General features: G+C 39.3%; 1 protein-coding gene and 1 pseudogene across 2 annotated transcripts in view; one reads left to right on the forward strand and one right to left on the reverse strand.

Moving 5' to 3' along the window:
* Positions 1-2,732, reverse strand: part of LOC307056943 (ferritin light chain-like) — a 79,913-nt pseudogene extending 77,181 nt beyond the window's left edge. Inside the window, exons 1-2 of the transcript in view lie at positions 2,690-2,732; positions 508-618 (exon numbers count right to left, since the gene is read on the reverse strand). The product of the transcript in view is annotated as a ferritin light chain-like (transcript). The remainder of the gene's footprint in view (positions 1-507; positions 619-2,689) is intronic.
* Positions 1-22,888, forward strand: part of THSD7B (thrombospondin type 1 domain containing 7B) — a gene marked incomplete at both ends in the record, with an annotated part of 801,311 nt that overhangs the window by 107,784 nt on the left and 670,639 nt on the right. The gene's annotated exons all lie outside the window — the stretch shown is intronic.

The raw sequence follows: 22,888 nt of genomic DNA on the forward strand, positions 1-22,888 counted from the left end.
CCTCATTTAACTTTCATGCACTGCAGTCCTTTTCACGTTTGATATTTCCCTGACTTCTTTCTAATGCCGTGGTTTCGTTTGGACCCTCCTGTGTGAGGTGGTAATGATACTTCTACCTGTTCTTCCCTGGTGTGGTGACAACTGATGAAGAGTACAGTTTTGCCCGCAGCACCTGACTTTTTAATAGTCTTGCTTACTAGGAGTGTTGAATTTCATATGTAAATGAGGATAGGGTAAGCAGGCTAGAATCACAATTTCTGGCCACCTACGTCTTTTTCTCTCCTTCTATGGGAAGCACTGAATGAGATGATGCCTTTAAAACACAGCATGGTTCCTGGTTCATGGAAGGGTTCAATAAATGTTAGCTAAGATAATAATTATTGTTTGGATTGCATTGCATTTGCTATTTCTAGAAGTCCAATTTTAGACCAATGAATTGCTTTTGAGCTCAGGAGGAAGAAAGTATTTCATCAGAATTCTCCAACAATTTCACTCCCTCTTCCACACTTGTGCTGCTTGGAGATGCTTCGAGTTTGGCAGTTAAAATGTTTGCAGAAGCCAAACTCTCTTGGCTGCTTCGACGACCCTGAAATGCCCATTTTGATGCAGCACTAAAGGCTGCAATTCAGAAATAATGCTCAAATCTTTGACCATTTATCTACCTTCTAACTTGAATCCACTTTCACTAAACTACCTGCTCATTCATTTTCTCACACCTACTTACTTTTCTCTTCTATTTATCAATCCAACAGCTATTTTTCTACTTTTCTGACTTCTAATTGCACCTCAATTTCTTTGCTCCCTTTGTTCAAACATTTATTTTTGCCTTTAAAAATATTTTTCTCATTCGTCAGATACTCTCTTCATTATTTTATACCTATGTATTTTCTGAGGTTGCCCTGTCTTCACTCAAGCTTCTGGTCTCTAAGACCCTCCCTTTTTCCCCCATCTCATTACTGTTATTTCTGACTGAGTCCACATGGCAGCCAACCAGGTATGCGTTTTGCCTTTCACGTATGATTCTCATTTCTAGCTTTGGGGTTTTGTACATAACTTTTCCTTTGCAATTTCCTCTTTGGCACTTTATCAATAATCCAGTCCCCCCACTGCCTTCTTTAAGTTTCTTCTCAGAATTGCGTTCTTTCAAGAATTTTTTACATCTCGATTATGGGGTATGCCTCCTCAGTGAACTGGAATCATAGACTATTCTAAGTATCTTTGAGATCATGCAGTCAAATCTTCTCATGTTATAGGTGAGAAAACTGTGGTCTAGAGTGGCTGACTTGGGCTGTCCCAGATCATGAGAACCATCAGTGTCAGAACAGGACCTGGGTATCTCTAAAATTCCATGCCCTTTCCTTGCACCTGCTCTATCTCAGCACACACAGACCCGTCATGCATGTGCCTTTTCCCCCTCTCAGTTATTTTGTAAACTCTTGGAAATCAGGAACTATACCTCTGTGCTTTTTGTCTTCCATCATCCTCCATAATATCTAACCCAAATTGAATTCTCTAGAAGCGTTCACTAAATGTTGGTAAATATTCCTAAATGTTGTCTGGCTCACTCTACCAGTTTTATTTATTTTCTGTTTTCTGCCTTAATTTCCATATATTTGATTCCATATCCTTGTTCCCATTTCTTTTCATTTTTTTCCCTCTTTTTTTTTTTTGGCCTCAGTTCCTTTCCCCCTCCCACATTCTCATTACTTTTAAAATTATAGTTATCTGATTCATACTAACTTTCCATTTTGTGCTCAGATATCTTTTCTTATATTTCTTATATCATAACTAGATTTCAGTTAGAAGATAAAAGGTAGGTAGTTAATGGCTCCTTTTTTAGCAGGTGGGCAGCAAAAACCAATAGCAGCATGTCGAGTATGGTTGACATCATTAAGCTTTATTTATTTATACAGAGTCTGAATAAATTAACCCTCCATGTCTAACTCAAGTCTTTTATCTAGCTGACTGCACTTGCTTCATGACCTTTTGAAGTGTTTGACATTTTTCACTGGGAAATCTATTTACTCGTTTGTAAATCAGTTAACAACTATATGGTATTGTGCCTAATGGAAAGAGTTGAACTAGATGCTGATTTTCTGTGTTGATGAACTGGAAGCATCCAGACATTACTTCTTATAAATGCATAACATACAAAACTCAAAGATATAATTTGATTGTCTTAGAGTCCTGCTCTTTTAAAACAATATTGAAAAAGGAAGGTTGAAAGTTTTGCTAAGGAAAGTGGGAAGACCATTCCAGGAATGAGAAAAGGCGTGATTTACTGCTTTGGATGGGAGAGAGGGAGCAGGTTACTGTGTTTTCCTGCCTTTAACAGAAATCAAAGAGTGGATTAAAGAGAAAATAGGGTCTAAGAGTAGAAGAGTTGCTCAAATTCTTGAAGCCAGTGACCCAACATCTCCTATTTGGTATCAAAAGGAAATATAAGGCAAGACATGGCAACTGTTGGGATGCAAACTCGTTAAATGAAAGTGTCTTTTCCTTTGAAGGACTGGAAAGGCTCTGACTTTCATATAAAGTATATTGGGTTAGCCAAAAAGTTTGTTCGGGTTTTTCTGTAAGATCTTATGGAAAAACCCAAAAGAACTTTCTGGCCAACCCGGTACCTTCTCTGGACGACCTTCTTCACATAGAAAGACTCCTTATAATCCCCTGTTTAATCTGTACCTACTCTGTCTTAGGCCTTCCTTTGCATTTATCAGTTCATCAGTCATCACGGCTAATTCTGGGTGGAGTGTTATCAGTTCCATGTTACAGACAAGGGAAAAGAGTCACAAAGAGTCAAACAGTATGTCCATAGTTGACCAATACTTGTGGTAAAACTAAGATTCAACTCTGACATTTATCTGACTTTACAGCATTAAATTGTTTTTCCAGGCTACATTACTTCTTGGTGTTAAACATATCGTATAGGTTTTATGAACTCTAGTCACAAAACCCTACCTGGTCTGTTCTTTTCCACTGATGCCTAAAAACACACCCTTCCCCTCCCCACCCTCACTAGTGCCTCCTTAATGTAATGGTGCATTTGGTGCAGTTACAACTCTGCCTTCATGTCTTGGTTGTGAAAAAATAGGAAGTCTCTGAAAACTCAACATTAATTAATAATTATGGAGGGAATTATTTTTCCATCAGTCAAAAGAAAACATGTCCTTATGTTGAGGGTTCAAAGACGGCTTTGTGTAAAATTAGAAGTGTGCACGTTTACACGTTCATAGATTGGACTGCTGACCTTCATCCACCTTTATCCTCCTTCCCCTGATCCGATACACACACACACACACACACACACCCCACACACACACGCACATATACTCATCATTGTAGAAGAATCGCTATAAGGTCACGTGACTATAGCTCTTTATTCTGTAAATCACATTATTCTTAAGGGAACGATTGTTTACTGATGGGTTCGTGGAGGTTACTAAAGTCTTTCAAAGTGCCACCTATGATGGATTAAAAAAAAAAGACAGTGAAATACAAAGGAATTTCCCCCATGAAGGGGAAAATTGCATGTCTGACTCAGATAATTTGTCTTTCTGGAAGATTATGGCTCTGTACCAAACTATGAAGAAATCTGCTTTTAAAATCCTAACAGCCTTCTTTTGGAGAAGTATTGTGATGATGTTGATACAATTTCAAATTCTGTTTAAAATAATCAGCTAGCTACATGGCCATTTTATTGAAGCCAACTATTTGCGTAAAATTTCCTATTTCCTTGTGAATACTTACTCTCAAGAGTACACAGTCTTCATTTTGTTAGGTTTTTAAAATGATTTGAAATATATTCATGAATTCACTGAATTTTTTTGTAAAATGTATTCCAACTTCCTTAGATCACTTCTAAATATCTGTAAATAATTAAATCATCCTATTCTTTTATTGAGGTTGGATATAATATAAAAGTACCATTTCCTCATGCGTGAGTACATTTTATAACTCTTCTTAACTTTTATAAAATACTTTTACAAAATAAACAGTCTTACTAAACAAATACATGTTACTGCTCAGAAAATCCTCTGAAATATGTATATTATATATCAGAAGAAACTCTTTTGCCAATCCCTTAAAGCACTATTTGATACAGACCAGGAGAGCTGGAATGTTTTCAGCCTTTTTAAATGAAAATATGATTTTAGTACTTGGCCAACTTATTTTACCATTTTCCTCTTGAGCCAGCAAATGTTTATGAACAAGTCAGCTGGTGGAGTTGAAAGGTTCTGAAGCCTGCCAAGGCATGTCGGTTGTTTTATGTTTGAATTCCCCAAGGAAAAGAAAAGTAGGGTATGAGCCAGAAAATATCATCCGCTATCTTCTCTCCCCAGGGCAGTAGCTCTGCTTGGCCATCAGTGAAGCTGCCCATCCTTTACTTTGTAGTCACCTTGTGACTTTTCACATCAGTTGAGCTGTGAGATGTTAGAATGCTTGGAGACCAGGCTGCTTGTGCTGGCATGATTGTAGGAAGAAATTGAGATATCTGAGCAGAAGTAATTGTACACCTGTACTGTTGGCAACTCTGTGTCATAATGACTTCTGCAGTTGCCAAGTTTCATGAATTTCAAGTTAGCCAATTAATTTGGCTTCTAGTATAGAGAAAAATGAACCCACAATCTAAGCTTTTCGTTATACAAAGAGGAAGAAAAAGCTTATTTTTCTAGATTCTTTTGTATATGTTTCAAATAGCACAGTTGTGTTATATTGTTAACTGAAGCTTGTTTCACCTTTAAAAGATTTTTTTTGTCTCTGCCTTAGAATTACACTAAATCAAATAAAGTGTTGATTATATAATTTTAGGTGTTACCAGATTGGGGAGAGAACTCATTTGAGATTTTATGTGTGTGTGTGTGTGTGTGTGTGTGTGTGTACACATTTAAAATAAATCATAGAATTTACATCTTTTTCAAATTGTTAAGAAGAAAGACCTGAGCTAATAACAACATTGAATAGAGAACCATTTTCACACCTTTAAATACAAAAGCAATGAGAACTGTCTCAAAAAATGTGCCATCTGAGTTGTTCTAAGGGATAAGTATGGGCTGTTTGTGTGAAGCATACGCATTTGACTGTGACATGGCCTGGAATTTGTGTAATGAAAGTTAAAGAATGCTTCTTGTCATCTTCATCCTACTGGTTTGTTTGACACATCCCTGCTATACTTCCTGTCCACCCTCTGCCGCTAATACTGAAAGAGAAAATGTAACCAAGTCTCTCAAGTCCTTTTAGACATCAGCAGGACGTAACTAAACAATGAAATATTTATCTCAGCCCAGGTTAACCCTGTAACAGATATGAATTAATTAAATATCATGTGTCTCATTTCATATTTATTGACCATTTTACATTTTTCAAATTCCAAGTCATCTAGTCTTAGTGTTCTCTATAGTTCTATAGTTATCAAATATTTCTCATAATAGATTTGAATATTTTTGAACCTGCACTCACAGCCGCTATGAAACTGTGATGTCAAAGACTATAATGTAGATAATTTAAAGAAAATTTTCCATGATAAAAATGTAAATTTTACTCAAATCCATATTGTACATATTTACAAACCCATATTACTCAAATCCATATTGTACAAAACATTTTCTTCCTAGCTGTGTAGATGAGAAGCAAATTAATCTTAGTGTCCTCTTAGTTTTGAAGGTATTACACTTAAATCTATTAGGGTAGCTTAAAATTTTTTTTCTGTGTCACATCATTGCATATGACTGATAGTGAAAATTGGCACGCAGACAGACATTCCTGAGTGTGAATGTGTAGGCTGTCTCAGTTCTAAGATGGTAAAAATTCCTGTTATAAAAAGGGGCAGTAGTGAAAGAAGCTGTAGTTGTCAGACATATGTCACATTGAGGGAAAGTCACTTTGTGGGCAGCGTAAATTAGGTTTGAGAAAACTTAGACCACTAAAAGGTATACTAATTATCACAGGAATGTTTAAATTACACTATGAAGCATTTTAGCAATTAAGTTTCCTGTGGATTTGAATCACAGTAACATCCAAAAAAGACAGATGCCCGCCTGATGGAGAAGTGGAAGCAGTGGCTCTCTAGCAAAGATTAGAGGTGCCTCATTTAATATGTTTCTATATCAGAGAATAAACAACTCATGAAAAAAATACAAGGTGATGGAAGATGGCTTGTAAAATTTGCATCAGTGAGAGAGAAATGAAATCTGTAGCCCGGTCAGACCTTGAATTCTAAACTCAGACCATTAATTGTTGCAGAGGTACAACCTAGTTAGATAAGAATTACAAAGACACTCTTGTGCCATTTTGGTGGTAACATAAAAAAGCAGAAATTAAGGCAAACACTGCAATAATGTTTCTATAGGGATCATATTGCCAGTGAAAAAGTTGGACAAAGAACTCTATATGTTGAATTCATGAGACCAGGAGTCTTTTTATTTAACTATTAATCACCTAAATAGCACTTTAAATCCAGGTCAATTGATGTTATCACTAGTTCTCTAAATATCTATGAAACAAATATCCATTGTAAAATATGGAGTGATATGTGGACTACTTTTCTGAGCATAACTGATGTTAGTTGGCTTGGTTTCAGCAGTAATTACTTAGAGGATTCAGCTATCCAGGTAAGTTTTATATGATGTCAAGTCTATGAGGCTTAATGGTTTCCTCTTTAATCCATTCTATTACCAAAGGCATGAATAAGTATTGTATTATCAGGAAAAGACTGTATCCTAGATTGGACTGGATCAGGAAAATACCCTTTGGCCAAAATTTCTATTTGCAACCCAGAGTGGAAAGTCCTTTCTAAATTCTCTACCCTTTGCAGGGCACTGTTAAATGATGTCATGATAGAGGAGTGGGTGGAAACGCGTCTTAATGAGAATGTCCTTTTGACAGTGAGTTGAACATGTAGAAACACATTATTTTAAGAAACCCATTTTGGAAAAAAATAGTTAAATAAAAAGTAAGATGGAAATCAACTTTAAGGGAAAACTATGGAACAAATTACTCAGCCCTTAGGGCACGTTGCATCTTTAGATGTCAATTTGTAAAATGTCTCTGTTAGCTGTTAATAAAACTGAATTTATGACCTATTGGAGAATCAAAAATGCTTGGTGTATTGCTTTAGTTCATCAGATGAAGTATGGCCTCTTGGCATAAGATTAGATTTGAGTATACTCTTTTGTTTGATGTGGTTGCTTTCTCTCTGTGTGTGTGTGTGTGTGTGTGTCCAAAGTAAAAAGATAGATAGAACTCAAATTTTCTACAAAAGCTTATCTTATACAATTTGTAGAACATTTTGTTTCACTTAAATGAAGAGTGCCATAGTAAAGATATTGTTGTTTGTGAAGGTAATAGTGGTAGTTCATACCTTACACCTGTTTTTAACCACTGGAGATATAAGTGACCTTAAAGTGGTCTCCTTTCATTCATTCATTTTTGAACTAAGTCCTTTGTTCCACATTCACATGCAAACTACAGTGTAATTTCTGTTATTTGAAACATCAGTGTGGTCTGTTCTTAAAGGTTGACATTAAAATGCTTCCGACAGTCTCTAAACCTGAAATGTCACATGGGGCTTTTTTCTTCTGCAGACAGTGAAGGATCAGAATAAGTTAAAAATCATTGGGAGTAACTTCCTTAAGATTTGATGTGATATCTGGCACCAGAATTTAAGACCCAGATTAATTATGACATAGGAACAATGTTGAGTATCTGAGAGCAAGGGTAGAGAACCACGATTTCCTCTTGTGACTCTCAGGACCGTGGATATAGGTGCTGCTTCTCTAGTGCTTCTCAGGCATCTTAGGTATTGTCTGTTATAGGGCTTAGCGTGTTGGGTTGGCATTATTTGCATGCCTTGAGTCCTTGAGTGTGGGGATTCTTTCTTTTGATCTTTAAGGTCTACATCAGGGTTTCTCAAGCTTGATGCTGTTGACACTTTGATCCAGATCATTCTTTGATGCAGGGCTGTTTCATGCATTGTAGATTGTTTAGCGCCATATCTGGCCTCTATTGACTAGGTGCCAGCACAGCCCGCCTACCAGTCACGACAATCAAAAATGTCTCCAGATGAGGACCAGCTCATGGCACATGAGCTGGCACATGGTTGACATTTAGTAAATATTTTCTGAAGCAATAAGTGCAATTATTGACACATCATGAAACGATAACACCTCTACCGGTGAATGCAGAAGTTCGTTCTGGGTTTGAATGGCTCTGAAAATATTATTTAGTCATGTCAGAGTGGAAAGGCAGCTCCAGTTTTCCAGCCAATTCTGTTCTCTAACTCTCAGTAAATGTGGGTGACTTTCCCTATTGGCCCCCACTGCCCTCCCATTCCCTCAAGCCTCTGCTTGAGGACTTGTAGCTGTGCAATGCCGGCAGACTGCTGACAGTGAGCCAGACAGTGTCCCTGTGTAGACATCTGCAGCTCATTTTGACTTGAGAAGTGGTGGAACACATTACAATCAGATACAGAGCCATGCATACACACCCTCACAGCCAGCAGAGGTGGAAGAAACTAGATATTGGCAGAGCAAAGATAACGCTCCTACTTCAGTTGTAGTAACACTGTATGAATCTTCATATCTAAGGGGTCAGTATATAGTTATAAGAATCTCATCTTCACCTTTCAACTACATGACTTGGGATAATTCTGCTAAGTTCTCTGACCTGCTGTTTTCTCACTGATAAAATTAAAAGAACAGTGGGATCTACCTCCTCTCGCCCTGGTTCGGGTCTCTGCTATGCGTTTCCCTCTTACTCTCAGCATTCCGTATTGGAATACTCATCACTTGGTTATAATTATTTTTTCCTTTGCTTGCACTCTTGCTGGGCTGTAAGGTGTGTAAGGGGCGGGCTCAGATCTCTCTCATTCACCAGAGTTTGGGTCACAATGCCAGTGCATGTTTTTCCTGAAATAAAGGCATGAAAGTGCTTTGTAATAGCATATGCTGTAAAAATGTTAGTAATGGTCATTTATTCATTCAATAGATGTTTAATGAGCACCTGCTTTTCAAAGCTAAGTTCGGGCACTCTCTAGATCCAGAAATACATATAGCAGGGAATAGATGAAAGTGCCTACCTTCATGGAGCTTGCATTCTAGTGGGTCATGCAGTCAATAAGAAATGAAACCTCTGTTAATCATCTCTCTACTTACCTACCTAACTGCTTACCCATCTCCCTAACTTCTGATAGTTGTAAATGGGTAAGTGCTATGAAAAAAATATAGCAAGATGAGATGAGAGCAATGGAGGGAACTGTTTTATAGAGAGTGGCAAGGGAAGGCTTCTCAGGAAGTAATTAACATTGTAATTTTTATCATTATCATAATTAATATTATCATCAGGGTGATGCTATTAGCCTTTCATTAGGAGAACTTGTACTTTGATGCATCTTCCTAATAGTGATGCTGAAATATTCCTGTTCTCTCACCTGGTTCCCCTTGAGACCAACAGTAGGAAATGGGGTTGGGGGTAGATCTTACCAGTTTGAAATGGAGATTTTGAGCACAGAGTGAATCAAACTTATGGCCTTAATCAGCCAGTCTGCCTAGGAGGCCCTCTATAAGGAAGCTTTACCTCTAAATTTAGAAGTAAATTTATATACTATTTGTTTCCTAACCACCGGGCCCTCCCCCATTATTTTTCTCTCTGTTAGTATAAAGAAGGCAACTTCAGTGAGCCAGTTCCAATCCTTTTTAATCTCTTCTTCTAGCAAGGTTTCTCAACCTTGGCACTCTTGACGTTTGGAGCCAGATAATTCTTTGCTGTGGATGGCTGTTTGGTATATTCTAGGTTGTTCAGCAGTATCTCTGACCTGTACCCACTAGAGCCCTCTCTCTAGTTGTAACCATCGAAAATGTCTGCAGACATTGCCAAATGTCCCCTGAGGACCAGAGTCAGCCTCACCTGAAAACGGCTCCCTTTTAGGGATGTTCTCAGTCTTTCCAACTGTTGTATATAGTGCCTCCTATATACAGTAGCTGGAGGCACTGTATACAAGGGCTTTTGCTGCCCCACTCCTGTTTGCTTGTGCAGCACCACAGGCTCCTTTCTCTTCTCCCGTCATTTGAATCCTGCCCATCCTTTAAGACTCAGCTAGAACTTGACCTCCTGCGTAAAGCCTCCTCTATGCACTGTAGCCTGTTCCCCCTCTTCTACTTCCGAATTCCTGTTCTGAAGCTTGTCTATTTGATCATTCCCATCTTCATCCATTAGCTGAGCCCACTGTTGTTTATTGAAAGGTTTACATCTTTTAATCTCAACTAGATTATGAATTCTTTGAAAGGACCGTGCCTTAGTCACCTGTGCATCTTCATGAGCATCTAGAAAAAACCTCCACCAACAACCCCGTCTTTAACCTGGAGAAGTGATAGATAACATCACTGGTATTGTCTTTATAACAATCAAGCATTTTGGAAAATTATTTTTTGTAAAACTAACTTCTAATGCCAGTGGAGGCTCAGTAACTGATATTGGAGGGAGTGAGCTTATAGAACTACTTGTTCTGAAGGAAGATGTTAACCCAGGGTGATCTAGAGTTTGGAGAGTCAGACACTGTAAGTAATGGTCTTCCACCTCAGCAGCAAGGCTCCACCTAATTTAGCTCTTTATGCAAAAGATGGTTATGTAACCATTTAGGACCCTGAAGTAGATCATTATTGGTAACAAGGTAATAAGGTCCTTTGAGGGGAATATATGGAAAGGGTCATCCATTCAGGTAAATCACGCATGTGTCTTTCCAGAAGTTGATGGTTTGGATTAACTTTTGAAGGGAAGGTACATAGATGTCACTGGAAGTAAAGCCTGTACATTCTTTCTCTGTCTGAAAACAACTTGTTATTCAGAGTGTATCAGTTTGTTCAGTAAGTTCAGTACTCATGTGGCATTCAGGTAATTATTGAACATTGGCAAACCAAATTCAAGGTCTTTGTAATGCCATTTTAGAAGTGTAGGACAACCACGGCTTTCTGACATCACCTGCTAGCACTTCATGTCTCCTGATGTGTTTCTTCCACTTATGTCGTGATTGATAGCCATCCCTCTGCTTTCAGGTGTACATTTCACAGACTGTGTAGGGATTTCTGAGACACAGCCCTATCTCAGACTTCTCATAAATAAATTCTTTTAAATTGTCAAGTGAATCGTATTATTTCCAAATATAACAACTGGATATAAACTGTCTGTGGTCTAGACTTACCTGTGAAATGCCCACATGGTAAAGAAGGCCATACCCACTCAGATTCATTTTAGCCATTCAGGATCCTTCTGTATAAAACAAATATTTACTAAATTCATTGTGAAGGTACAGTAAGGGGCTAGGTTATAACCTACGGATTATTTTATGTGCTAGCTGATCCACATGGAACAATTAAATAAATCCTAACCACAACCTTTTGTGAGGTTTCCATTTAGAGGATCCCCCTTTGGGGTACTTGTCATTTCACAGAACCTTCTTTAAGATCTTTCCCCAGCCCGACTCTCCGTCTCCCTCTGAGAGGGCTCTGGGGGCCAGGCTGTTGTGTGTGTGACTTGCTGCCCCTAGGACAGAGCTGGGCACTCAGGTGCTCTCCTGGGAATTAGAAATTACGATTCACAGAAACTAGTCAGCCTCTTCTAGTAACTAAATGTTAACCCGGGGGTCATGGAGAGCCATAGTTCATCAGTTTCCTGTTGGGGAAGCAGAGGATGTAGAGGAGAAAGTAAAGCAGTGGTCAGGAATCAGAGCCTTTGAAAGAGTAATTGCTTTCCACCAGCTTTCTGGTTTCTGCTTCCCTTCCCTGGGGAGACCTGACTGCATGTCCTGCCAGCAGGTTCCATGCCATCATACTCATTCTGAAAACAGTCATCTTCTTTTGCTTGGGCTGGTTGACTGGGTTTCTGCCAGCCACAGAGCCTTGAAAGAAATTATTTCCTCTGTTTTCCTAATGAGAAAAGTGAAGCTCAAAGAACCTAGTAACTCACCCAGAGCCATGCAGCTCGGATGTGGCTGAGTCAGGATTCAAGCCCTGTGCTCAATATTCACGTGTCACTGCAACTACTTTTGTGGTCCTGGTTTCCATCAGCACAGGTTAGTGTGGCTGCAAATAATTTTGCAGGATAGATGTGCTGTGAGTGGTCTTGGGATCAGACAGTTGAGTGATGGTGGTCCTTACTGTGGTGCTGCTGTGCCTGCGTCCAGCTGGACCCTTTGCTTAGGATATGTCTCCACTTCTGCAGGCCAGGATTCACAGCTCTCTTTGTTGTTTTTCCACAACAGCTTAGAGCCATGCCTGCTTACTTAAAGCCAGTCATTCCCTCAGCTTAGGGTTTTCAAGGATTTTCAGCCCTGGAGTACTTTTATTTGGTCCATGAAAATGTAAATGCCTGTCTTAGTCTGCTCAGGCTGCTATAACAAAATACCCATAGATGGAGTGGCTTAAACAACAGGGCTTTATTCCTTACAGCTCTGGAGGCCGGGAAGTCTGAGATCAAGGAGCCAGTGTGTTTGAGTTCTGGTGAGGGCCAGCTTCCTGGCTGGCGAATGGCTGCCTTCTGGCTATATCCTCACATGGCAAGGGGGGATGGGGGGTGTGGGGAAAGGGTGAGAGAGACAGAGCCAGAGAGAGGGAGAGGGAGAGAGAGAATGCTTACTGGTCTCTTCCTATAAGGGCACTAATCCCATCATGAAGTCCCCATCCTTATGACCTCATCTAACCCTAATTCCCTCCCCAAATCCCTCTTCCTAATATTATCACATTGAGGATTAGGGTTTCAACATAGGAATTTTAGGGAGGTCAAAAACATTCAGTTCATATCAGTACCCTGGACTGGAAATGTTCTCTATCCAGTAAGGGAGAGTATATTCCCTAATTAATTTCCATTTAACGCCCTCATTAATTTACAGGAAAACATACCACACAAATACTTAGACACTGCCACCACATCCAGCTCTTTGATGCTTTGCCCAGGCTTCTCTGGTCCCCCTTTACTGCTCCCCATCCAGGCTGCTTAGCATCTGCCTCTCCCTCATCTGCTCCCTCAGGGCTTTACCTGATTTTCATGGTCCTGACAACAAGGGCTGCCCTGACCCAACCGGGAACTGCCCTGGTCAGTTCATCACAGTCATTCAGAGAGGTTGGTCCCCCATGATCAGACCTCTGCCTCCCTCAGACCTCATCTCAAGCCATTTTCTTCTTGCTTTCTGTGCTGTAGTCTAACTAGATATCTTCTATTTCCTTACCTACATCATGCTCTTACTTCTTGTCTCTGGAGCTTTGACCACACCGTTCTCTCAGCCTGGAGCACTTCACCTGCCTAACTCCTCACATTTCCAGGCTCAGTTTTATCTGCACTCCCTCAGAGAGGCCTTTTCTTACTCCTGGGCTTGATTCTGTTCCCTTGAATCCACTTTTATCTCCTACTTCGTCTGTCATATCACCACTGCTTATTAAAATTACTTTTAAAGTATCTGTTTCCCTTATTAAACTGTGAACTCCCGCGGGCAGTGACCATATCTCTTGCTCACTCTTGTATACCCAGCATCTATCACAGATAGGAGTACAGCGTCATAATGATGATAACTGAAGTAGAGGATGTCAGTCTCATTCTAAGAACCAGGTATCCAAGAAATGTGGCCTTTATTTATTGCTATGAGTCAACATATTTTTTAACTCTGAGTTACTCTGGTGGACTATTAGGAAATTCAACTTGGTTAGACTTGGTTGTGCCATAATATTGGAAATTTTCTAGTTCTCCCTTATCTCTCATGTGTCCACAGAGGTTACTGCTGAGACAGCCATTGTTTCTGCAGCTTTCTGGTGCTTTAGTGTCATGAATGGCACTGGAAATCATTGGTGAGGATGGATACCTCAAGGCCTTCCCAGCCACCTCCCTTGACATACCATATTTCATATGAAATTCCATATGAACTTCATTCTTCCTTTGTCATGCCGTATTTCATTCCTTGAAGGTAATTTTTGCCTCCCTGGGTACAGTCAGTGTCATAAGAGCTGAGCCCTTATTATTCTAGAATCCAAGACCTCTCTGTACCATTACCTGTACTTTAAAGTTTCTTTCTAATTTCAGGAAACCTCTCTGTGCCTCCTGCTTCTCTGACTCTTTATCTCTTCCCTAACACCAGCCACTCTCTTTTTTCTTTCCAAAGTAGACTTCAGTGTCCTATAAAGTTCAGAATCGAAACTAGTAGCACAACAATCAGTTCCCCTTCCCTTGAGATCAGGGAGGGCTTAATCATCAAAACCTCCTGGCAAATGAAGAGAAGTGGAAATATTTGTGTTCCTTTCTTCTAGCACAGCAGTGAATGGTAAAACAAAGGAATTAAATCTGCATAATAAAGGAGCCCAAGTGTTCATATTCTGCTACTGTAGCGTTTGTTGAATGCTTACTATGTGTCAGACACTCTGCTAAATGCTTTACGTAGAAAATCACATGTCATCCTCACAAGAACACTTTGAGGTAGGTAATAATCTCATATGTGAGGATACAGGCTCAGAAAGGTTAAGTCATGTCCTAAAGTCACTGAAGAGGATTCCTGCTCAGCCAGACACACCTCAGAGCCTGCAGTATTACCTCTGCTGCTGTTTCCCTTCCAAAGACTGATAAAGATTTGTTGAATGAAGAATTAGATAAAAGAGACCCTTGAGAGCTTTCCTAACCACCTAATAATAAGAATGAATTTTTACCAGCAGCTTTTTGCAAGCAGGTAGCCCTAACTTTATTTTCTAAAGTAAAAGAATAACAACAAATATGAGAGTTTCAGGGTATAGAAGAATATAGTATCCAGTAGACTTTGGGAGACATTTTTGACAAATGTCACCATCTCTCTCAAACTACATCTTTTAGAGAGCTTCAATTTTGACCTCTGTTTGGAATGATGGTGCATATACTCTTACTCACCTCCATGCTAAGTTGGACAAACATTGACATCTGAGTGTGAAACGCTGTCACTACTCCACCCACCTTTCTGGGAAAACTGATCTGCAAGGCTCCTGGCAGGGAGAATGGCCATAGTTATTTCTCTCTTTATATCTGTGGATTCTCATGGGAATCACCAAGGTTTATTTCATTAAGACAACTGTCTGTACTTGCACAAGGAGACATCCTCTGAGAATATTAAGTGGTATGTGAAGAGTGTCTAGACATGTTAATGTACCTTCATGTCATCCTGCCATGTGAATTAGACCACAGTCCTATAGACGGGCTTCTTAAATCAGAAACCACTGGTGTTTCATACCAGCCTCTGCATTAATCAAAGACAGAGTGTAAATACTTTTGCAATTGCTCCTAAATCTTGAGATTGATATGAAAGACAGTGCATGCTTACAATCCTTTCCCCAAGATGCTTGGGGCCAGATGTTTTTCAAAATACAGATGTTGTGAAAATGTAACAGAGCGCATGTACACTTTATGTTACAGTCCCCTCACCCAGTGCACTGTATCAACCAACCAGAGCGATGTTTCCACAGCAGGATATGACTGTTCACTTCAGGTGGCACTTTCTATCAGATTTTACTGCCAAATTCGAAGATCAGGTGTGGCCCTCAAATGAGTTGCAAAATCATTTATTTTCACAGCTTTCTGTACTGTTAGCATGTGGATGAGAGATTGTGGACTTGTAGTATGTATCCACTGTTATTAACCGAGAGAAAACCAAAAACATGTAATAGTAACTTGAGGCAAAACTGGAGTTGAAAGAGAAGGCTCTGTGTGTTTTCTGTCTGTCTCTTTTTGTAAGAAAAATTTAATTATTAGCAGGGATGGAACCAATTTGGGGAAGAGCTTAGAAGAGAGACACATACCTTTAAGAGAACAGGAGGACCAGGATGGCCAACTCTTATGCAGGAGGGGGAGAGTGTGGGCAAACGGCTGGCTTGTATGATGTGAACCAAGGCAGGACATGGAGGTCAGCTCTGGTACCCTCGTCCTCCGTTATCACAGGGGCCTGCTGTTATCTCAGTGTTAGAGGGGCAACCTTTGGGCTGGAAGGGGCAGATGCTGATGTGTGAATCAGACTGTCAAGTGGAAGAGCAAAGCAGAGGAGGCAGCTGAAGTGTAGTTTTCTGGTTCTTAAACTTTTGACTTCAGGGCATCCCTTATGTTCTGTCAATTGTACAGGCCTTATTAGTCCCTCGGGTGTCGTGGGCCCTTCTCCACTCGATGCGATACGACGTCTTACCCCGTAAGATGCTTCTGTGGCTTTTTCACTTCTAGTTTGAAAAGCTGCAGAAAACCATGTTTAACTTCTAAATATCTCATCAGAAAGGTATATCCAATTCCTTTTTCTTTAAATCCTGAGAAGTGGATTAAAAATTAATGCTGCATTTTAGCTTGCACCATTATAAATATATTTCCAAAGTTTCTGGTGTGTGAGACTCAACAAGAGAAATTATTAACATCTATGAGGCCGAAGAGATTTTCTGTCTTATTTTCATCCTAACTTTCTTTGGAGTAGATTCTCCCCTTTCTTCAGTCAAGAACTCTGATCTTTTTCAACATCTTTAGATGTAGATCTCTGTTGCTGTGCATTGAGAAAGTGAGTCTTCAGAGTTCTCTTTTTTTTAAAAAAACAGCCATCTGTCCTTAAAATGTAAGGAAAATGCATTATAAATGCATTTTATTTCACTTTAGAATAAAATATTATTAAATTCAAATTATAGCACACAAAATTTTAAGCTTTGGAAAAATTTCAAAAAATATTTAAAAATATTGTAAAATAAGGCAACACAGTATACTTACCTCTTATTGTGTTTCCATGTAGGCAGAAGAACATTTTTAAGATTTCAAAACAATGATTTATTGGTAGGTAATGAGGTTACAAAGATGATAGCAGGTAGAACCAAAGAAACGTCATAAGAGCACAGCAGTAGTACTGAAAACAAGCTGAGTTCGTCTCTGGAAATGTATATAGCTATAATCTAAACATTGAAAAATTTTGGAAACACACAAGGATGCATAAGCACTCATTTATACTCTCAGGGTGATGCTGTCATCAAACAAATATAGCTTCTAGGAGACTCCATTTTATACTTAAAAGTTCAGGTTACAAAGTTGCAGGGAATTCATGTTGCACTGTGCAAGAGACTTAGCCTATAGAGCAAGAAAGCAAATAAAATAGTATTTATTATTTTAGTAAGCTCAAACATGTACTATTTGGGTAAGTGAGATGGCTCAATATTTTCCATTATTGCTAAATAATGCAATAATTAGTATTAAAAATTAGCATAACATAAATTAACATAAGTATGACGTTATTGTTATCTGACTTTCCATTTATTCTTTCCAATATTTTTTTCTATTCGATTCTCTTTTTGTTTGTCCTGTTTGTGAATTATTGACAGTTTTCTCTTATTGTGTACAATACTGAATGCAGACTCTTTTCTCTGCAAACTTACTGCTTTTTCTGTTCCCAATACTTTGCCTTCCCATAGCCTCAGTGGACTAAAGATTTTAGTCACAAGCTCTATTCTTCTCTCTATTTCTGCCCTGTCCCTGCCCCCCTCCAGAAAACCACTAAATATTTTAATAATTTTTATGAAATAGCTCTCAAATATATTCTCATTACAGTTTCAATTCCCTCATTGTATCCCCCATCTAACACCTTCCAGTCCATCCTCCAGCCACCCCCAGTGTGACATCTTCTCCAGGGAGCCATTCCCGACACTTGTTACCTCCTGCCATTCTAACCAGTGCCCAGTCCTCTGTGCTGCGTATCATCTTGCCCACACGTCTGTCCAGGAGTTACCCTGTTTTTCTCTAATTGTTGATTTATTTGATTCTTTCCACCACTGAACTGAAAATTCTTCTTTATGTCTCCAATTTCAGCACAATACTTGGTACTCGATATATACTTGATGAATAAATGAAAGGGATGCCTATGTGTTCTGATCGGCTTCTGCTGAAAAATCCTTTTTTGTGGCTTTGTTACCCACAGAATACCTTGCAGTTCCTGTGTGTGACAAGGCAAGCCCTTATAACCTGTCCTTGACAGTGTTTCTAGCATGCTGCTGAATTATTTTGCAACCCTCTGTGGACTTTTCTAATTCTTTGCCTTTGCACATGCATTTTCTCGGGGTAGACTATATCTCCCTGCATCTTCCCACCCCCATGCCATGCGTTTGGCCAGGCCCTTTCCACCTGGTAATAGTGCTGGTCATAACAGCACTCTTCACAATGACCAAGACATGGAAGCAAGTGTCCATCGATGGATGAATGAATAACAGTATGGTATATTTATACAATGGAATATTACTCAGCCATAGAAAAGAATGAAATAATGCCATTTGCAGCAACATGGATGGAACTAGAGATTATGATACTAAGTAAGTCAGACAGAGAAAGGCAAATATCATGTATCACTTACATGTGGAATCTAAGCAAAGATACAACTGAACTCATTTACAAAATAGCAGTAGACTCACAGACACAAAAAACAAACTTATGGTTACCAAAGGGGAAAGGGCGGGGAGGGATAAAATAGGAGTTTGGGGTTAACATATACACACTACTGTATATAAAATAGATAACCAACAAGGACCTACTATATAGCACAGGGAACTCCACTCAGTATTTTGTAATAACCTATAAGGGAAAAGCATCTGACAAAGAATAGATTTATACATATGTGTGTGTATATATATATATATATATATATAGGAATACTTTGCTGTATATCTGAAACTAACACAACATTGTAAATCGTAAATCAGCTATACTTCAATTTAAAAAAAATAAAGACAAAAAAAAATTTTTTTTTAAATAAAGGGAACTGGTGTACGCAGAGGGACAGCCTGAGCAAAGCTACAGGAGTCAACCAGGCAGGATTCTGAAGGAAGGAAGCAAGTAAACCAACATGAGTGGAGGGTGGAGGCACATAAAGCCAGCAGGCAGAAAGGTCCAGATGGTGGGGGATCTTGCTCAATAGAATGAGGGTCTGTTGACTTCTTTCCAGAACTGATCACCTGCTGCAGTCCCTTTAGACCATTGTTCCTGGTGCTTTTCTCTCAGTGTTATCTGTTACTGTCCATTTAAAAGGCACGTACGTCACCCAAGGCCCCACCATTGGGAACACACATAAGCAGAACAGCACATGAAGCTGTGCCAGGCTCCCCATTATTTCCTGGAGAATCTAACCACAGTGGTCACCAAGGAGAGCAGAGCCCCTGAACCCTGCACATCCCTCTCTAGCGGTCCATTAACAGAGACCATCCCCCCCTATTTCCCATGGTCCTTCTGCGTGGTGGGCAGCCAGTGCTTGGAGGAGTCACAATTACATTTCATCTTCCAATGTCATCTGTCAGCTTGTCAAAGACAGGGAACTTCTGAGCTGAGTGCCAGCTTCTTGTAAACATGTGTCATCAGCGCTCATCATGCTAAACTCCATTGTTGATGCAGAAATAGGGGTTGCTGGGGAAAGCTGTAATCTAAAATAATTCACTTTTATTTATCTTATTCATTTTTTTCAAACATGTGAGTTTAAGGAGGAAAGGCACATCTTGTCTAGGAGAGAACATCCTGTTAGTTGGCTGAGGAACTGTCTAGAGAACAATGCCTCTCTATAAGCAGTTTGTCACACTGGTTAGTTTTTTTAATACCATGGAGGTTTCATTACCTCTTTTGGAATTGCAGAGTATTTAGAGCAGAAATGTGTTGTTTCTTTGTAGGAAGCGTGCTTTCTGGGAGTAGTATTGTGTGGCCATTTTCCTCTCTAATGCCTCAAATTTGGCTCTGTTTTTAGCCATTCTAGCCCAAAAAGAGGATCTGGAGTCACTCTGTGTAATACTTTGGCCACCAGCTACATGTGTGGCTATTGTGGCTAATGTGGCTAGAGTGACTAAAGATTGAATTTTTAAAAGTTTTTTAAGTTTAATTAATTTTTAAAATGTAAAGAGTGATATTTGAATTATTGAAAGATTTTCAGTTATTGCAGAGCCTCGGTTATGTCATCTACTTTTATTAAAATTAAACTTTTTATTTTGTAGATTTACATGCAAGTCTAAGAAATAGGGCAGAGAAATCCCATCTCCTTTACCCAGTTTCTCCAATGATAACATCTTGCAAAATTGTAGCACCAGATCCATAAGCAGGATGTTGACAGTGATGTAGATTCAGAGCACTTCCATCACCACAGGGGTCCCTCATGTGCCCTTTTATACTTTTCTAGTCGCACCCACATCTCTCCACACCTCCCCCAGCCCTGACCCTGGAGAAATGGAGTCATATACTAAGCATCTTTTCAAGCCTGGGTTCTTTCACTTAATTCATTTGAGAGTTACCCATATTGTTCCATGTTTCAATAGTTAGCTCCTTTTCATTGATAAGTAATAGTTCATGGTTTGATTGCATCACTGTTTGCATTGACCTGCTGAAAGACATCTGCAGTTTTTCCAGTTTCAGGCTGTTATGACTAAAGCTATCACAAACATTTGCATACTGGTTTTTGTGTGAACATGTTTTTATTTAACTGGGATAAATACCCAGGAGTGCAAGGCCATATCATGGTATAGGTGCATGTTAGTTTTATAAGAAATTGCCAAATTGTTTTCAGGGTCACCGAACAATTTTGCATTTCTACCAGCATTGTATGAGTGAGCCAGTTTCTCTGCATCTTGGCCAGCATTTAGTGTTGTCACTATTTTTTGTTTTATCCATTCTGCTAGGTGTGTAGTGTGAATCTACTTTTTCAACTGTAAATTTTATGAAATCTCCATAGAGATCAAGTATTTGTCGGGAAAATTGAGCATCCAAAATGAAATGTGCTTAAGTATACAATCCACCCTGAATTTTGTAGACTCACTACTAAAAATAATGTAAAATATCTCAACAGTTTTTTATATTAATAACATGTTGAAACAATTATAGGATACATCGGCTTAGATAAGGTGTATTTTTGTAATTGATTTAACCTGTTTCTTTTTTGGAATGTGGCTACTAGAAAATGTAAAATTACAAGGTGGCTTACACCATGTTTTTACTGGACAATGCTGGTCTAGACTAATTGGATCACAGAGCCTACCTGGGCCTCTCGACAGAGGGCCTTGTTTTATTTACTGCAGGAGTCAGCAGACATGTTCTGCGAAAGGCCAGCAGGTAAATATTTTAGACACTGTGTGTCATGAAGTTACATAAGCTTTATGTTCTCAGAGACCACCTGGTGGGAACCAGTGCCATATTGGGAGCTGCCATTCAGGGTTGGGACTACAGAGAGAACAGCTGTCCCGTGGGACCAAACTCTGGAAGAAGTCCAGTAGCTGCCAGAGTTTCCCCCTTCCTTCTGCATCTCTAGTCTTCTACAGGTGCCTTACAGTGGGTGGTCCTACATCGGGAAGGGAATCTGTGAAACGTGGTACCCCCCAACACACAACAGAGCCTGGGAAGTGTGGGGAAGGCACCTCAGAGCAATGCCTTTTCAGTCCGCAGATTAAACCTAAATTTAAAGGGAAGTAAGGAGCTTTGAGCTAGCCTGGTGGCCAAGAACAGCATTTTGTGCAGCATATTTCCTTCCTCTGCGTGCACTGTTTTTTAGTAGTTTTACTCTTTAATCCCTCAGGGAAGATGGTTAGTCAAGAAAGAATAAGATAAAAGGCCCAGGAACAAAGTCTTCAGATGGAATTATCAGTTTTGTCAGTAAATCATCAGGAGCATGGGAGATGTGATGGCAGTGATGGAACATGAGCTGGCATTTTTTAAGCTGGAGGCAATTTTTCCCTCTGGGTAGGAGCCACCCATGTAATATGAGATTGGAAAATAGGAAAACAGAATTTCACTCCAAATCCAACTAATGGACAAGACAATTTTCTTTTTTTTCTCTCTTCCAGTTTTTTTTTTTTCTTCTTCTTTTACTACCTGAAATAAGGTAAAATCTCAATTTTGCTTCAATCTGTTCCTGAGTTCCAAGAACTGGGTTTGAAAGTGTAAAGGCAAAGGCCATTGAGGACATGTTCATTCATCTTTGAAATGACATCCATCTATTGAAAATTCCCTTCTTTTGTCCCCATTGTATCCTGTATGGATGTTTTCCAGACATCAATAACATTCACTTATTTGTCTTTGTTTTAAGAGAGAAACTCCTTTCCCTTCTCTCTGTATTTCTGTGTAGGTAGCATTCCTGAACTCCTGATCTATTGCCTCACTCTCTTCTCAGGACAGACTTTACTGACTGGAGGTGGATTTGGGGGAATAATCTAAGTATGTGTGGCTCAGGCCCTTCTGGGCTTGTTTCTCAGAAAGCATGCATTGACAGTGTGTTCCAGGTTCTGTGTTTATGGACTTCCCTACAGTGTTAGCATGCTTTTGTTCAGAGCTGCCTGTGACAGGGAAGGAAGTGGGGCTTAGAATTAGTAAGGGTACTTAGTTGAGGGTCTAAATTTGTATTCTCTAATCAGCATCATCCTTTATACAAGTGATATTTAGATCTCCATACAGTTGTTCCCTGGATTTTTTTCTCAGTTGATTTCAAATTTAGGAGGAGAAGGGAGATGTGATATATTTATTTAAAACCTCCAAAAGTAAGCAGCCCTCTCTTATTATAATAGGGTGACCTGAAAGCAAAAAAAAGCATGTATTAGCATATTTGTATTCAAAGTTGATATTTAATACATAACCTGTGTCAGGCACTCTGATAAAAATACACACACAATTTCTACTTTTCTCATACCTAATCAACTGAATATTCCCTCAATGTTTCACATCTCAGTAAAGAACACCACCATCCACTTAGCTTTTCAGGTCAAAAATATAAGTATCATTGGCTTTTCATTTTTTCTTCATCCATAATATCAAATCTATGGATATTTTCTTCACCCACAATATCCATATTCAAGCTATTTCAGCTCTAGCTTCAAGATATAGCCCGACCTGCTACATAGCACCATCAACACCACCACCCTTTCAGAAG

The sequence above is a fragment of the Hyperoodon ampullatus genome (genome assembly GCF_949752795.1).
Source record: "Hyperoodon ampullatus genome assembly, chromosome: 8".
Classification (NCBI taxonomy): domain Eukaryota; kingdom Metazoa; phylum Chordata; class Mammalia; order Artiodactyla; family Ziphiidae; genus Hyperoodon; species Hyperoodon ampullatus.